Genomic DNA, 15,357 nt, shown 5'->3' with positions numbered 1-15,357 from the left:
ATTTTGTCAGCAGCCAATTAACCAACAAATGTGTTTTTGGAGTGTGAGAAGACACCGTTCATAGCAGAGGCACCATATACTGAGCTTTCCAGAGACTAGAGTGTAAGGACAATGAAGAGGGTTCACGGTAATCGTAGACCGGAACAACGTATATCTACGTTCAGTGGTCCTAAGGACCCGTTAATTTGGACAATGATCTATATATGGCGGTCTGAAGGCAATTTAATTTAAATAAACTAAGTGACAAAGTATGTATTTGACTTTAACATACAATTACATTTGAACAGTATCCGATTGGAAGAGGGCTCTTTAAATCCACTGGTTGCTAGGTTAAGAAAGGAGTGTAGTGAGCAGTAACGGGGAATAAGATCCTGACCGATCCTTCCCAGTGACACCGCTGGTACAACCGATCAATAGTGTATGCTTATCTACATCATGTGCAAGTGTGTCTGCAAGTTCATCAGTTACACAGAAACCCTGGCCGACTTCCCTGAGGACTCTGCAGCCAACCACCGCTCTATAGAAAAATCAATGAGTGCTGAATTAAATATTACAAGTAACAAGTCTTCGGGAATCCTACCTAGAGATAAGACGCCAAGCCAACACACAATACAAGATCCTTTCACCACAAGGAACAATGCTACAGGATGTTGGGGAAAGCAATGTGAGGTTACAAGAGTACAACACTGTAAAAATACAGGTTTAACATTAAAAGTGGACCTGTTGAAGTAGTACAGCCTGAGTAAATGGATAATTATAATGTACAGTTATTAAGACACTAGAAAAAACCAGCAGTAACTGCTTTAAATTAAACTGAAATGCAATTACTAAATTACTTTATCAACAGAATTCAATAACTTTTTTATACACAACATTACAGGTAGAAATTTTAACAACGGAGTATAATGACTAAATAATTTATCAACGCTATATTAAAGGAACTGAAGACTTTCTTTATACACTACAATATATGTATAAGTTCTTCCATCGAAGTTACATTGCTGGGCATGGTCCCCGCAAGACACGCGGATATATGTGGCTGCAAATAACTGGCACAGTTTTCAGACCACCTAGCAGGTCACATGTTCCAGGTTACCCAGCAGGGCTGCAATAACTGTCGCAGTTTCCAGACCACCCAACAAGTGACATGTTCCAGGTTACCCAGCAAGTGCACAGGAAGAGTTCACTGTCCGTTTCCAGAGCAACCAGCAGGTGCACAGGTATATTGCAAACTGTCACATTTTCCAGACAACAATGACAGACAGACAGCTTATTTTTGCCCCCCACACTAGTGCTGTCTTGTTGTCATCCCTGACTATGGCCTCTGATTTACTTCTATACAAAGTCTTTTCGCCTTCACTGTAACTCTTATACATTCTCTCATTCCCCCCCCCCCCCTCCCTCCATGGCTGCAACCTCTCACACCATCTATCTCAGCTTCAATCCATCCTAAATGCTGATGCAAGACTGATCTTCCTCTCTCATTGCTCCACATCTGCTGCATCACTCTGCAAATCCCTACACTGTGTCCTCATATCCTCCAGAAACCAATGCAAATCACTCACCCTCACCTCCTCCCTTTCGTACGACTCAAAATACTCTCCCTCACACTGTCTCCTCCCTGATAACCATCTATATCATACACATATATGCTGCCAATGTACTACACCACTCTGTGTGACCCAGATGCGGGCGAGTCACCAGATCTTTCCGTGCATGGGCACATAGCTCAGCCAGGTAGTTAATTTACATTTCCTACTTGATAGCTTATCACTGGAACCTTCCTCCCTTTCCTGTTATCATTCATTTATATAGCGCCACCAATTCTGCACTCCTGATTACAAGACTTTTCACGTGCCGCTACCCACTCAGGGTAAACCCTTTCCACAGTACTTATCTCCCTCTCCGCTCTTCCCACTATATTATAAGCTCTCTCACGAGCAAGACCCACCTTTCCGCTTTGTTTTCACATCAGCATTTATTTTGTCGAACTTGTATATCCCTGTTCTATGTAGCTCTGTGACTCGTTACAGAACAATAGTTCTAAAAACCCACATTAAGAGGCCTTTAAAAGGTTCAGCTTGCAGCTAATCTGGACATTGTCGGTAAAAGCAGCCAAGCCTGTATAACGGAGCCGGCTACAGCAGCAGATTGCAGGTCTTAAACTTGTTTACGTGGCAGTGCAGAGACGTTCTGCGCCCGCTTGCTGGACCCATTACTTAACCATCAGTGAAGCAGAAAAGCATACATTCCTTTAAGTTGTATAAAAGCAACCAGGATCTCTGAGAATGTTATAAGTGAGAATGTTCCACTCCCACATTGCATCTGTGCAAGGGAAGAACAGAAGCCAAATTTCACAGTCATGGAAGGGGGGGGGGGGTGTGAATGGACAGTATGTGAGCCATGTGATAATGAGACAAAGCACTATTATTACAGCACTAATGTACAACTGTAAACATTAGACTGGGGAGTGTCCACAGCTACCAACAAACAGCAGTTGCCAACATGCACAGTCTGTAACTATCCTGCCGATTTTGAGATGATCATTAATAGGTGCTGCAGTCATTGGAGGGTACCGCAGCCTATGAGGCCAGAAAATGCACAACTATAATATATAATGCACAAACCACAAAAAGACTGGGGGTAAGATATAATCATTCAATAACTCATCTTCCGGAAACCTTAAAATAAATGCGCAAGGTAATTTCAAAACCCCAGAAATTGCTTTAGTACGGGACCAAACCAATAATATAAAAACAAAAACATAACACAGTGGTTCCCAAACTGTGTGCCTAGGCAATCTCACAGGGGTGCTTTGGCCAGGGCCAGTGGTAAGCAAGGCAGGGGGACTACTTGGTAATTATTTTGGCTTAGGGGTGCCTTGAAAAAATTATGGAAACCCAAAGGGTGCCTTGAAACTGAAACAGTTTGGGATCCACTGACATAACATTAGTAGTAAGGAACTTATCGGAATAAAACAATGAACTCCTCTGCGTATTGGAAATTTTTAGGAACAGCTATGAAACGGGAAGAAAGAGGTTGCTCTAAACCTGCAACACTTGAACCAGCTGGCTATAATAATGACAGGTGCAAACTATTAAATGTAAAGGCTAAAAACACTTTAATTTTGCTTGGGCAAACATAACTAGCGTGTGAAATCTGAAGAATTCTCCCACTCCCTAATCTCAAGTTATGTACACATCATATAAGTACAAATCTGTGCCTACACCTTTATTGTTTGCATAATGTACACAGTACTTCATAACTGTGCCCTTAACAATAAAATAGAGATACTAATCTAACCTACTACTGCATGTTTCACAAGATTATTTATTTTCACATAATACGCCCTGTCATGATCTAGCACTCACCAAACCTGCGTAACTTGTATGTGACAAAGGGTTAATAAAAAACAACCACCTGGTCTGTTTAAAAATGATTCAAACTCTCCCTGTCTATCCGACATTCTAACCTCGCCTTACCAATTATGCCACCAAAGGTTTATTGTGAAGAGTTGACACTCTTAATCATGAAGCCTTTGGCTCTCCCTTTACCTTAGTTATCATAAATCAAATGATCTCCGCTGTTTCAACTATGTAGCGGTCCAAGACAAGTCTGACACGTGAATTTCTAAGAACACAGAGACAAGAACTTATTAAGTGTAATTTAAAATGGAAAATAAATCCACAATGCTTAAGATGAAAACAATTACCAAAATGGCATACAAAGATATAATACAATTGTTTTCTTGTAAAATAAAAAAGGAACAAACAACAGAAATGGTAAGCTCACGAATGATACCTTTGCTGCTTGCCAGGGGAACATGAATAAAGGGACACTTCACCATATGAAATTCACTCCCAAAAGTGAACAAAGTTGTTAGATTTACAAGACATTTTAAACATGCTGCAGGTACCCAAAACCCTCTTCATGTGACGTCAGACCTAGAAAGTCTGTCAATGCAAATTAGTTTTTACGGCCTCTTTTCAAATATCTTTCAAGTTAGGGTTTATTTACACTGGCCTAACTTCTTACCCCAATGTCCTACAAAGATTATATTACCTCAACACAGCAGGTCATAAGTTCCCCTTCATTTGCATACTAAACATGACATTATCCTTCGCCCTTAATTCCCTTCATTCACACTTATCCCAGCTGTCTGACACCCAGTTGAGATGTCCTGAGATCACCAAGAACGTGAGGTATCTGTTTGATATCCCTGATGTTATTAATAGAACATTAAAATAGAGCTTTTACGACCTGTGCCATAAAATGGTATTAGGCACTCATATGTAACTAGGTGCCTGGAACTCACTACCCATAAATACCTCATGGGTAGAGCAGAAGAGTTTACAAACTAAATCAAAAGGGACAAAATAATTTAGTCCCACTACTCAGGTTCAACCCCTGGCTGGACACAGTTCATCTGAGCCACCACAAGCTAATACTATGAATTAAGCATGACTAGCAATTAGCGTGCATATGACAGTACCTGTCAACAATTAATATTTTCAAACTAAAATAGCGTATGAATCTATACAATCTCTTACAGCATGCCATTTCTTACAGAAATTCTCGTATTGCTACATATTTGCTGTGAAACTCTTTTTTAGTGAATGCACAAGAGAATATATTTCAATAGCCCAAATGTTTACTTTAACATGCAATGTTTTGTTTTCCATAAAAATGTATATGTAATAAGTGTGTTGGATGTTTGCAGTCATGGACTTTGTAAAGGTATGGGGAGGTTTTTTTTTTTTTTTTTTTAATTTGTAGACGTTTCATGGTCTACTAAGAAAAAAAAAGAGAGAGTTTGTGTTTGTTCAAAAGACAGACTTAATTCGGCCTCTGTTACTTTATAGAGACTATGGGGTATATTTACTAAATTGTGAGATCAAAAAAGTAGAGATGTTGGCTATAGCAACCAATCAGATTCTAGCTGTCATTTATTTAGTGCATTCTACAAAATGACAGCTAGAATCTGACTGGTTGCTATAGGCAACATCTCCACTTTTAAAATCCGCAGTATAGTAACTATACCCCTATATCATATGAATACTGATGTAGGGCTTTTCCCATCGTCTAAATAGGTATTCCTATTGCTTACTATGTACAAAGGAGCCATTAGGTTTTGTGACACTACCCCTTCTAAAAAAAACGGTGCTATCAATCATTAATTATGTGCAATAATCATTTTATATTACAAAAGATTGGGGGCAATCAACAAGGGTTGGCCATATATCACATGGCATGACTGGGGTTGACTGGGGGGCGACTCCTTAAAAAATAAAAAACAGACAATGGAAAAAGGGACTTCTTTTTTTATTTTTTATAAAACATAGAATCTCAGCTTTTATTGATATCTGCTAAAAAAAACAAGTTTTATAACAGGGCTCAAGACTAGACATTAAACCCTGGCGACGCATCTACACAGGGCACCCCTTCTATCTTTTCTGTCCCGCCCGAAGTTATTGCATGCGCTGGCTGAATCTCTCACTAAATCAGAATGAATGAGCTACAATCTGATTCGCTGCCCGTCTGTCACTCACATTACAACAATGCATCTCACTTGGTCTTGTGAGATTCAAGATTAAAATCACATCTCATGAGACTATCTTGGCACCGCAGCAGACAAGAGCTGATTAGTCTGTTCTGTTTCAAGCTAGTCCCGACTGGCCCATCTAGAAGCAATATCCCACATAGCACAGAAGAATATTTAATCTTAAAAATGGGTGTTTCACTGGTTTTGGCCCTGGCTTCTAACTCTCATAAGAAATTTGTAGAGCCTTCTCTTATAATAATGGTTACCCTAATGTGGTTCTCTTATGCAGATGTGTTTTGCCCTGAAATAATTTAATTTGGAAAGGTTTAGAAAAGTATATTGCTTCACAGTACACATTATAAAACTAATTTTAAATGGATCTCACCACCTGCTTATTGAATACATTCTGAAAAAACCAATCCATATAAAGATTTATTCGCTTAATTATAGAGATGGGCGGGTCCGGTTCTCCGAGAACCGAACCCACCCGAACTTTGGGTATCCGAGTACCGAGCTGAGCAGCTCGGTACTCTCCCGCCAATTCCGAATCCAAATCGAGGCCGAACGTCATTGTGACGTCGTCGGATCTCGGGACTCGGTTCTCGCGATACTTCAACTTTATAAATACACGCCTCCACAGCAATCCATCGCCATTTGACAGAGGGAGAGAGCAGGGTGTAGTCATAGGCTAATTAGAGCAGGGACAGAGAAAGAATACAATATTGTTCTTGCAATTGCTCTAACCAAAATCGCTAGTGCAGAGAGGAGGATAGAGGTTTATTATTTTTTCTTCATATTTGGCACTCCCCAGCGCTTTTGGGTTGTCCCCCATAATTGTGCATTAATATTTCTGGCTGTCAAAAGTCATATCTGTCAGCAGTATCTACTCAATAAATGTTAGCACTCCTCAGTGTTTTTGGGGTGTCCTCTCTAATTGTGCATTAATATTTCTGGCTGTCAAAAGTCATATCTGTCAGCAGTATCTACTCAATAATTTTAAGCACTCCTCAGTGTTTTTGGGGTGTCCTCTCTAATTGTGCATTAATATTTCTGGCTGTCAAAAGTCATATCTGTCAGCAGTATCTACTCAATAATTTTAAGCACTCCTCAGTGTTTTTGGGGTGTCCTCTCTAATTGTGCATTAATATTTCTGGCTGTCAAAAGTCATATCTGTCAGCAGTATCTACTCAATAAATTTTAGCACTCCTCTGTGTTTTTGGGGTGTCCTCCCTAATTGTGCATTAATATTTCTGGCTGTCAAAAGTCATATCTGTCAGCAGTATCTACTCAATAATTTTAAGCACTCCTCAGTGTTTTTGGGGTGTCCTCTCTAATTGTGCATTAATATTTCTGGCTGTCAAAAGTCATATCTGTCAGCAGTATCTACTCAATAAATTTTAGCACTCCTCTGTGTTTTTGGGGTGTCCTCCCTAATTGTGCATTAATATTTCTGGCTGTCAAAAGTCATATCTGTCAGCAGTATCTACTCAATAAATGTTAGCACTCCTCAGTGTTTTTGGGGTGTCCTCTCTAATTGTGCATTAATATTTCTGGCTGTCAAAAGTCATATCTGTCAGCAGTATCTACTCAATAATTTTAAGCACTCCTCAGTGTTTTTGGGGTGTCCTCTCTAATTGTGCATTAATATTTCTGGCTGTCAAAAGTCATATCTGTCAGCAGTATCTACTCAATAATTTTAAGCACTCCTCAGTGTTTTTGGGGTGTCCTCTCTAATTGTGCATTAATATTTCTGGCTGTCAAAAGTCATATCTGTCAGCAGTATCTACTCAATAATTTGTAGCACTCCTCAGTGTTTTTGGGGTGTCCTCCCTAATTGTGCATTAATATTTCTGGCTGTCAAAAGTCATATCTGTCAGCACAGTATCTACTCAATAATTTGTAGCACTCCTCAGTGTTTTTGGGGTGTCCTCCCTAATTGTGCATTAATATTTCTGGCTGTCAAAAGTCATATCTGTCAGCAGTATCTACTCAATAATTTTTAGCACTCCCCAGTGGTTTGCGCTCAGAATGGATTCAAAGCAGTCCACATATGATCTAAATGAGCAACCAGGTTCTGTCACCAGTCCTGATGTTAGTGTTCCCAGTACGTCATCTGGCCAAGGCGATGTCAAACAACAGAGTGTTTTCAAATTAGTGCAAAAAACAAAAACCCAAAAAATTTTTACTGTATTGAAGCGAAAAAGAAGTGTAACTGAGCAAAAGTTAAGTGACGATAAAAAAAAAATTGCAAGCATGCCATTCTACACACGCAGTGGCAAAGAGAGAATGAGGCCTTCACCTTTGGCTATTAGTGGCAGATCCCAAAAAGTTACCCAGCCTACAATTGGTGCACAACTACTGTTACGCGTCAAAGCCGAGCTGCAAGATAACAGTGAGGCATTACAGGAGAATATTTGCTCTGATTCACAAATGACAACAATCCCTGTGGAGAGTCCATCCAACAGTGGGATGTCTAATCGTGACCATTCTGTTAGTCTACCCATAAAGAAGGGCCCTTTCAGCAGTTCTGCTGATGTGTGCCTGAACAGCCCGAGTGTAGCCGGTGATACACCAAGTGAGGATGACACTTTGTCTTTAGAAGAGGATGTGGGGGAGATTTGGGTATCCGACGATGAGGATGCGGTTGATTGTGTAAGTCCTGCAGCAGTGTGGCACCAGTGGGAGCAGGTTCTGGCATGTGAGGTTCTGGCACCAATATGCACTTTCCAAACACAAGCAGGGATGACGCAGGGGGGCAGACCACAACAGTTTGACATCTGGGCTGGTCTTGAAGGATTTGTCAAAAAAATGTGTGACCTTGACCATAATTCCAACCAATCCTACTATTAACATGCAAAGGATGGTGGAGGTGCCTATCAGGGATTAAACTGTATTTTTCATAATTTTCACTAATAATGTTTGGGTGTAATATACACCCAAAGACGAGTGCTCAATTGCTAAGAGTCATTGATGGAGAGGAAGACAAGCAGGCTTGTCTGTAGAATTTGCAGGCAAATTGTGCTGCGTTATATAGGTAACACCCAAAGAGAAGAGCTCCATTGCTCCCATTGCTAATTGTAATTGCTGAAATAGAAATAATAGGGCTGACAGTCTTGGTCTAAATCTGCAGTTACATTTTATTGTACCATAGCTCATTGCGAAACTGGAGAGGTGGCAGGGTTTAGTGATAATCTTCCTCCAACAATACTAATTCATCCCAATATCCCAATATCATAGAAGTCTGTGTAGTATGATGTAATTGCTGATAATGGCCTTCCAAAGGGAATGACTAGTTGATTTTAGGGCAGAGCTGTCACGGTTTTTTGGGCAATTCTTTTACAGCACAGCAAATATCAAAATGTTTAGCGGACTCATCTGCATCATCACTGGGGTGTCTTGGGAAAGCAATTTCTTTTATTACAAGCAGTTGCCAGAGAAACTGAAGGAGAAGACGTCCCAACAAGATGTTGATAAGTCTGGGATCCTTGCAAAGAAAATTAAGTATTTCATCTACAATTAAAATATAGTTAGCACATTTACTTTGTTTTATTGCACACTATAATTTTATGTAGCACCTTTTCAAATCTATTATTAAGGCAATCACTTGACTCAAGCTAACTGTGTCTGCACTTTCTTCACAGGTAACTACTTCGCTGGACTAAAGTATATTCCCCTCAAATGCTAGTCTTCTTGCAGCTGCTGTATTCTCCTACATGCTGTTGCAGAAACCACAAATTGACCCTAAATGTTTATGGACACAAACAGCATCTCCTGCATGTCATTTTCAAAAGTTCTGTAACACCAAGTTGATAGTGTGTGTGCAAAACAGGAAATGTGATGGAATTCAGCCCCGCTGTAATGCTGGACCAATATTGGGGTCGTAATCAGAAATGACATATCCTCAGGAGACTCCAAGCAGGATTAGCCATCTTTCAATGACATCCCTTAGTTTTTGGAACAGTTTGTCAGCTGTATGCCTCTTAGTGAAGCTGCTGATACACAGAGTAGCCTACTTCTCAAAAATGTGATGCACCTGGGTACATGCTGCTGCTGTCCATGCTGGGGAAGGCGAAAGGACCAACCCAGTGGGCTTTCACAGTCATATAATCTTTTGTTTGCCCAGTTCCGCTTGTACACATATCTGTGGTTAAGTGTACAGTGGGTAGAATACCATTTTGTCACCCAATAATGACATTTTTAGGAACTTTCCGGTACAGGAGAGAATAAGCTTTTCTAGTAAAATGGTATAGTGATGACATTTGCTAACAGGGACATAACACCTCAATTAAATGTCTTAAACCAACTGTATTCATAGTGGACATTGGACACAGATCTAACGCTAGCATAGTACCCAGGGCGTCTGTGATCCGCTTTGCGACTGGGTGACAGGTTTCATTCTTGCTTCCTCTTGCAGAGGATTGTTTACTTGCCAATTGTTGGGGGGAGATTGCAGGTGCTGGGATGTAGATGAGAGAAGGGAGGTAGATTATGCTGGAATGCTTGTTGTTAATTTTTTTTTAACCAAAGTTTCTGATTTTCCCAACAGTTTGCCAATAACTCGCTGAAAAATGACGAAACATGGATGAGGATCCCAGATGGTTAAGGTCCCTACCTCTACTGAGTGTGGCTTTCAAAATGTTACAAATGGATCGACAACTCTTGCCAGGATTCGTGTAAAAATAATTCCACACTTAAGAGGTGGATTTTTTGGTCTTATGCCCAGGCATGACAATGGCCTTTTTGTTATCACTGGCAAGAACTGCAGCAATTTTTCTTTTCAAGTGTATGAAAATCATATTGTGACATAGGAGGTGTTCAAAATTGAATAAAAAATGACTGGAAATTAGTGTTACTGAGGTTAATAATAATGTAGCTACAAAATAATACCTAAATTATGTTATTTTAGCACCAAATAATGTAATTTTTATAACAAATTGCAAACAAAACCAAACAAAACCAAAACCAAAACCAAAACACGCAATGGCGGTTTTGCAAAACCAAAACCAAAACCAAAACACGACGGTAATCCAGATCCAAAACCGAATCCAAAACCAAAACACGGGGGTCAGTGACCATCTCTACTTAATTATAACATCTCTGTGAACATCATCAATTTGAATGCAACCCTAATAAATAAAATATATATTTTTCAGAAATGTGACAGTTTCCAGGTGGGATACAGTGCCGAGGCCACACAGGGTCAAGGGAGGGATACAGTGCCGAGGCCACACAGGGTCAAGGTGGGATACAGTGCCGAGGCCACACAGGTTCAGGGGGGTAATACAGTGCAGAGAACACACAGGTCTGGGGGGGGGGGGGGGGTTACAGTACAGAGAACACACAGGTCTGGGGGGTGTACAGTACAGAGAACACACAGGTCTGGGGGGGTACAGTACAGAGAACACACAGGTCTGGGGGGGTACAGTATAGAGTACACACAGGTCTGGGGGGGTACAATACAGAGAACACAGGTCTGGGGGGGGGGGTTACAGTATAGAGAACACACAGGTCTGGGGGGTGTACAGTACAGAGAACACACAGGTCTGGGGGGTACAGTACAGAGAACACACAGGTCTGGGGGGGTACAATACAGAGTACACACAGGTCTGGGGGGGTACAATACAGAGAACACACAGGTCTGGGGGGGTACAGTACAGAGTACACACAGGTCTGGGGGGGTACAGTACAGAGTACACACAGGTCTGGGGGGTACAATACAGAGAACACACAGGTCTGGGGGGGTACAATACAGAGTACACACAGGTCTGGGGGGGGGTACAGTACAGAGTACACACAGGTCTAGGGGGGGTACAGTACAGAGTACACACAGGTCTAGGGGGGGGTACAGTACAGAGTACACACAGGTCTAGGGGGGGGTACAGTACAGAGTACACACAGGTCTAGGGGGGGGGGGGTACAGTACAGAGAACGCACAGGTCTGGGGGGGTACAGTACAGAGAACGCACAGGTCTGGGGGGGTACAGTACAGAGAACACACAGGTCTGGGGGGTGTACAGTACAGAGAACACACAGGTCTGGGGGGGGGGGTACAGTACAGAGTACACACAGGTCTGGGGGGGTACAATACAGAGAACACACAGGTCTGGGGGGTACAGTACAGAGTACACACAGGTCTGGGGGGGGGTACAGTACAGAGTACACACAGGTCTGGGGGGGTACAGTACAGAGTACACACAGGTCTGGGGGGGTACAGTACAGAGTACACACAGGTCTGGGGGGGGTACAGTACAGAGTACACACAGGTCTGGGGGGGTACAGTACAGAGAACACACAGGTCTGGGGGGTACAGTACAGAGAACACACAGGTCTGGGGGGGTACAGTACAGAGTACACACAGGTCTGGGGGGTACAGTACAGAGTACACACAGGTCTGGGGGGGTACAGTACAGAGTACACACAGGTCTGGGGGGGTACAGTACAGAGTACACACAGGTCTGGGGGGGGTACAGTACAGAGTACACACAGGTCTGGGGGGGGTACAGTACAGAGTACACACAGGTCTGGGGGGGTACAGTACAGAGAACACACAGGTCTGGGGGGGGTACAGTACAGAGAACACACAGGTCTAGGGCGGGGGTACAGTACAGAGTACACACAGGTCTGGGGGGGTACAGTACGGAGTACACACAGGTCTGGGGGGGTACAGTACGGAGTACACACAGGTCTGGGGGGGGTACAGTACAGAGTACACACAGGTCTGGGGGGGGTACAGTACAGAGTACACACAGGTCTGGGGGGGGGTACAGTACAGAGTACACACAGGTCTGGGGGGGGTACAGTACAGAGTACACACAGGTCTGGGGGGGGTACAGTACAGAGAACACACAGGTCTGGGGGGGGTACAGTACAGAGAACACACAGGTCTGGGGGGGGTACAGTACAGAGAACACACAGGTCTGGGGGGGTACAGTACAGAGTACACACAGGTCTGGGGGGGTACAGTACAGAGTACACACAGGTCTGGGGGGGTACAGTACAGAGTACACACAGGTCTGGGGGGGTACAGTACAGAGTACACACAGGTCTGGGGGGGTACAGTACAGAGTACACACAGGTCTGGGGGGGGGTACAGTACAGAGTACACACAGGTCTGGGGGGGGTACAGTACAGAGTACACACAGGTCTGGGGGGGGTACAGTACAGAGTACACACAGGTCTGGGGGGGTACAGTACAGAGTACACACAGGTCTGGGGGGGTACAGTACAGAGTACACACAGGTCTGGGGGGGTACAGTACAGAGAACACACAGGTCTGGGGGGGGTACAGTACAGAGTACACACAGGTCTGGGGGGGGTACAGTACAGAGTACACACAGGTCTGGGGGGGTACAGTACAGAGTACACACAGGTCTGGGGGGGGTACAGTACAGAGTACACACAGGTCTGGCGGGGGGTACAGTACAGAGTACACACAGGTCTGGGGGGGTACAGTACAGAGTACACACAGGTCTGGGGGGGTACAGTACAGAGTACACACAGGTCTGGGGGGGTACAGTACAGAGTACACACAGGTCTGGGGGGGTACAGTACAGAGTACACACAGGTCTGGGGGGGGGGTACAGTACAGAGTACACACAGGTCTGGGGGGGGGGGTACAGTACAGAGTACACACAGGTCTGGGGGGGGTACAGTACAGAGAACACACAGGTCTGGGGGGGGTACAGTACAGAGAACACACAGGTCTAGGGCGGGGGTACAGTACAGAGTACACACAGGTCTGGGGGGGTACAGTACGGAGTACACACAGGTCTGGGGGGGTACAGTACGGAGTACACACAGGTCTGGGGGGGGGTACAGTACAGAGTACACACAGGTCTGGGGGGGGTACAGTACAGAGTACACACAGGTCTGGGGGGGGGGGTACAGTACAGAGTACACACAGGTCTGGGGGGGTACAGTACAGAGTACACACAGGTCTGGGGGGGGTACAGTACAGAGTACACACAGGTCTGGGGGGGTACAGTACAGAGAACACACAGGTCTGGGGGGGGTACAGTACAGAGAACACACAGGTCTGGGGGGGTACAGTACAGAGTACACACAGGTCTGGGGGGGTACAGTACAACAGGTCTGGGGGGGTACAGTACAGAGTACACACAGGTCTGGGGGGGTACAGTACAGAGTACACACAGGTCTGGGGGGGGGTACAGTACAGAGTACACACAGGTCTGGGGGGGGGGGGGGTTCAGTACAGAGTACACACAGGTCTGGGGGGGGTACAGTACAGAGTACACACAGGTCTGGGGGGGTACAGTACAGAGTACACACAGGTCTGGGGGGGTACAGTACAGAGTACACACAGGTCTGGGGGGGGTACAGTACAGAGAACACACAGGTCTGGGGGGGGGTACAGTACAGAGTACACACAGGTCTGGGGGGGGGTACAGTACAGAGTACACACAGGTCTGGCGGGGGGTACAGTACAGAGAACACACAGGTCTGGGGGGGGGTACAGTACAGAGTACACACAGGTCTGGGGGGGGTACAGTACAGAGTACACACAGGTCTGGCGGGGGGTACAGTACAGAGTACACACAGGTCTGGGGGGTACAGTACAGAGTACACACAGGTCTGGGGGGGTACAGTACAGAGTACACACAGGTCTGGGGGGGTACAGTACAGAGTACACACAGGTCTGGGGGGGGTACAGTACAGAGTACACACAGGTCTGGCGGGGGGTACAGTACAGAGTACACACAGGTCTGGGGGGGGTACAGTACAGAGTACACACAGGTCTGGGGGGGTACAGTACAGAGTACACACAGGTCTGGGGGGGTACAGTACAGAGTACACACAGGTCTGGGGGGGTACAGTACAGAGTACACACAGGTCTGGGGGGGGTACAGTACAGAGTACACACAGGTCTGGCGGGGGGTACAGTACAGAGTACACACAGGTCTGGGGGGGGGGGGGTACAGTACAGAGTACACACAGGTCTGGGGGGGTACAGTACAGAGTACACACAGGTCTGGGGGGGTACAGTACAGAGTACACACAGGTCTGGGGGGGGTACAGTACAGAGTACACACAGGTCTGGCGGGGGGTACAGTACAGAGAACACACAGGTCTGGGGGGGTACAGTACAGAGTACACACAGGTCTGGGGGGGGGGGTACAGTACAGAGTACACACAGGTCTGGCGGGGGGTACAGTACAGAGTACACACAGGTCTGGCGGGGGGTACAGTACAGAGTACACACAGGTCTGGGGGGGGGTCAGGCAGCCGGATATAACGTCCCCCCTCCCGCACCCGGACACCACACACACCGCTACGGGCTACCTGCCTCCGGGGGTCCCGGGATTCTCGTGTCTCCCTCCTCCCCCCGAGCCGCTGGGAGGGAGCGCAGCCCCGGTCACGTGAGCCAGATCGGTGGTCGCCTATGGGCGGGGTCAGAGGAGGAGGAGGGGGGTTTCCAGTCACATGTACTGAGCGCGCCCCCCTCTCCCAGTATCACGTGACGAGTCAGGCTGACCTCGGGGGCGCGCGCGCGTGTGCTTGCATCTCCCCCCATGTGACCCGGGCGCGCGCCCGGTAATGGCGTCTCCTCCGGTTGCTATGGGAACGCCCCATCCACAGTGCAGATCCCAGCACCCAGCAGCCCTGATCTGTCCCACAGCTGCCTCTTCTCTGTCCTTATCCTGCATCATCATCACCATTTATTTATATAGTGTCATTGTCAGACTCATCCGCGCTCAGGGCAGCCCTGTCTTGCGCTGCGCAATTAGACATCGCGCGGGAGTTTGCGCCGGCCGGTGGGGGCAATTGGGCAGAGCGAAGGGGGTTCCTGTTGCAGC

The 15,357-nt window shown here is 45.5% G+C and overlaps 1 protein-coding gene across 3 annotated transcripts in view; it reads right to left on the bottom strand.

The window, feature by feature from the left end:
* Positions 1–14,960, bottom strand: part of LOC142107835 (beta-1,4-galactosyltransferase 3-like) — a 68,439-nt gene extending 53,479 nt beyond the window's left edge. Inside the window, exon 1 of one of the 3 annotated variants that reach the window (XM_075191465.1) lies at positions 14,847–14,960. The gene's annotated coding sequence lies outside the window, so the exon portion shown is untranslated. Of the gene's footprint in view, positions 1–14,839 lie in introns of all 3 variants that reach the window. The other 2 variants (XM_075191464.1, XM_075191466.1) reach the window with 2 other exon arrangements.
* Positions 14,961–15,357: the final 397 nt, after the last annotated feature.

This window comes from Mixophyes fleayi, chromosome 11, assembly GCF_038048845.1.
Source record: "Mixophyes fleayi isolate aMixFle1 chromosome 11, aMixFle1.hap1, whole genome shotgun sequence".
In the NCBI taxonomy this organism is placed as follows: Eukaryota; Metazoa; Chordata; class Amphibia; order Anura; family Limnodynastidae; genus Mixophyes; species Mixophyes fleayi.
Note: the sequence above shows the minus strand (reverse complement) of the source record. Positions and strands in the feature narration are given on the sequence as shown.